Here is a 2,500-nt window from a genome sequence, read left to right as displayed (position 1 = left end):
AACAGCAGCAACAGCAACAGCAGCAGCAGCAACAGCAACAGAATAAGAGAAGTGAAATAAAAAACTTTCACACCTGCGGCCATACCACCCTGAAAGCACCTGATTTCGGAAGCTAAGCAGGGTTGGGCCTGGTTAGTACCTGGATGGGAGACCGCCTGGGAATACCAGGTGTTGTAGGCTTTTTCTTTTCTCACAGTCCGGGGAGAGCTTTTTGCCATGTGTTTCTTGCTCATCATCAAAGCTTTAAACCCTTATTTGAACCTTCTCACCTTCTCTGTCCTGTCCCAGGGCTTATAATTCTTTCTGTCTGACGACAAGCAGCAGCAGCAGCAGCAGCAGCAGCAGCAGCAGCAGCAGCAGCAGCAGCAGCAGCAGCAGCAGCAGCAGCAGCAGAATAAGAGAAGTAAAATAAAAAACTTTCACACCTGCGGCCCTACCACCCTGAAAGCGCCCGATCTCGTCTGATCTCGGAAGCTAAGCAGGGTTGGGCCTGGTTAGTACCTGGATGGGAGACCGCCTGGGAATACCAGGTGTTGTAGGCTTTAAATTTTTTCTCACAGTTCGGGGAGAGCTTTTTGCCATGTGTTTCTTGCTCATCATCAAAGCTTTAAACCCTTATTTGAACCTTCTCACCTTCTCTGTCCTGTCCCAGGGCTTATAATTCTTTTTGTCTGACGACAAGCAGCAGCAGCAGCAGCAGCAGCAGCAGCAGCAGCAGCAGCAGCAGCAGCAGCAGCAGCAACAGAATAAGAGAAGTAAAATAAAAAACTTTCACGCTTGCGGCCATACCACCCTGAAAGCGCCCGATCTCGTCTGATCTCGGAAGCTAAGCAGGGTTGGGCCTGGTTAGTACCTGGATGGCAGACCGCCTGGGAATACCAGGTGTTGTAGGCTTTTAATTTTTTCTCACAGTCCGGGGAGAGCTTTTTGCCATGTGTTTCTTGCTCATCATCAAAGCTTTAAACCCTTATTTGAACCTTCTCACCTTCTCTGTCCTGTCCCAGGGCTTATAATTCTTTCTGTCTGACGACAAGCAGCAGCAGCAGCAGCAGCAGCAGCAGCAGCAGCAGCAGCAGCAGCAGCAGCAACAGAATAAGAAAAGTAAAATAAAGAGCTTTCACACCTGCGGCCATACCACCCTGAAAGCGCCCGATCTCGTCTGATCTCGGAAGCTAAGCAGGGTTGGGCCTGGTTAGTACCTGGATGGGAGACCGCCTGGGAATACCAGGTGTTGTAGGCTTTTTCTTTTCTCACAGTCCGGGGAGAGCTTTTTGCCATGTGTTTCTTGCTCATCATCAAAGCTTTAAACCCTTATTTGAACCTTCTCACCTTCTCTGTCCTGTCCCAGGGCTTATAATTCTTTCTGTCTGACGACAAGCAGCAGCAGCAGCAGCAGCAGCAGCAGCAGCAGCAGCAGCAGCAGCAGCAGCAGCAACAGAATAAGAGAAGTAAAATAAAAAACTTTCACACCTGCGGCCATACCACCCTGAAAGCGCCCGATCTCGTCTGATCTCGGAAGCTAAGCAGGGTTGGGCCTGGTTAGTTCCTGGATGGGAGACCGCCTGGGAATACCAGGTGTTGTAGGCTTTTAATTTTTTCTCACAGTCCGGGGAGAGCTTTTTGCCATGTGTTTCTTGCTCATCATCAAAGCTTTAAACCCTTATTTGAACCTTCTCACCTTCTCTGTCCTGTCCCAGGGCTTATAATTCTTTCTGTCTGACGACACGCAGCAGCAGCAGCAGCAGCAGCAGCAGCAGCAGCAGCAGCAGCAGCAGCAGCAACAGAATAAGAAAAGTAAAATAAAGAGCTTTCACACCTGCGGCCATACCACCCTGAAAGCGCCCAATCTCGTCTGATCTCGGAAGCTAAGCAGGGTTGGGCCTGGTTAGTACCTGGATGGGAGACCGCCTGGGAATACCAGGTGTTGTAGGCTTTTTCTTTTCTCACAGTCCGGGGAGAGCTTTTTGCCATGTGTTTCTTGCTCATCATCAAAGCTTTAAACCCTTATTTGAACCTTCTCACCTTCTCTGTCCTGTCCCAGGGCTTATAATTCTTTCTGTCTGACGACAAGCAGCAGCAGCAGCAGCAGCAGCAGCAGCAGCAGCAGCAGCAGCAGCAGCAGCAGCAGCAGCAGCAGCAGCAGCAGCAGAATAAGAGAAGTAAAATAAAAAACTTTCACACCTGTGGCCATACCACCCTGAAAGCGCCCGATCTCGTCTGATCTCGGAAGCTAAGCAGGGTTGGGCCTGGTTAGTACCTGGATGGGAGACCGCCTGGGAATACCAGGTGTTGTAGGCTTTTAATTTTTTCTCACAGTCCGGGGAGAGCTTTTTGCCATGTGTTTCTTGCTCATCATCAAAGCTTTAAACCCTTATTTGAACCTTCTCACCTTCTCTGTCCTGTCCCAGGGCTTATAATTCTTTCTGTCTGACGACAAGCAGCAGCAGCAGCAGCAGCAGCAGCAGCAGCAGCAGCAGCAACAGCAACAGAATAAGAGAAG

The 2,500-nt window shown here is 49.9% G+C and overlaps 6 non-coding genes and 1 pseudogene across 6 annotated transcripts; all 7 read left to right on the top strand.

Moving 5' to 3' along the window:
- The first annotated feature begins 71 nt into the window (after positions 1 to 71).
- LOC128487384 (uncharacterized) lies at positions 72 to 180 on the top strand (annotated as a pseudogene).
- Positions 181 to 423: 243 nt separating this feature from the next.
- On the top strand, positions 424 to 542 carry LOC128485224 (5S ribosomal RNA). The gene has a single exon (XR_008351570.1). It is a non-coding gene; the product is annotated as a 5S ribosomal RNA (ribosomal RNA).
- A 233-nt stretch (positions 543 to 775) lies between these two features.
- On the top strand, positions 776 to 894 carry LOC128485033 (5S ribosomal RNA). Its single transcript, XR_008351389.1, has one exon. It is a non-coding gene; the product is annotated as a 5S ribosomal RNA (ribosomal RNA).
- Positions 895 to 1,121: 227 nt separating this feature from the next.
- On the top strand, positions 1,122 to 1,240 carry LOC128485351 (5S ribosomal RNA). Its single transcript, XR_008351690.1, has one exon. It is a non-coding gene; the product is annotated as a 5S ribosomal RNA (ribosomal RNA).
- Positions 1,241 to 1,468: 228 nt separating this feature from the next.
- On the top strand, positions 1,469 to 1,587 carry LOC128485724 (5S ribosomal RNA). Its single transcript, XR_008352052.1, has one exon. It is a non-coding gene; the product is annotated as a 5S ribosomal RNA (ribosomal RNA).
- A 227-nt stretch (positions 1,588 to 1,814) lies between these two features.
- LOC128485874 (5S ribosomal RNA) lies at positions 1,815 to 1,933 on the top strand. Its single transcript, XR_008352201.1, has one exon. It is a non-coding gene; the product is annotated as a 5S ribosomal RNA (ribosomal RNA).
- Positions 1,934 to 2,179: 246 nt separating this feature from the next.
- On the top strand, positions 2,180 to 2,298 carry LOC128484889 (5S ribosomal RNA). Its single transcript, XR_008351251.1, has one exon. It is a non-coding gene; the product is annotated as a 5S ribosomal RNA (ribosomal RNA).
- The last annotated feature ends 202 nt before the right edge of the window (positions 2,299 to 2,500 follow it).

This window comes from Spea bombifrons, chromosome 3, assembly GCF_027358695.1.
Source record: "Spea bombifrons isolate aSpeBom1 chromosome 3, aSpeBom1.2.pri, whole genome shotgun sequence".
NCBI classification, from domain to species: Eukaryota; Metazoa; Chordata; class Amphibia; order Anura; family Pelobatidae; genus Spea; species Spea bombifrons.
The sequence above is the reverse complement of the archived record's forward strand: the minus strand, read 5'-3'. Positions and strand labels throughout refer to the sequence as shown.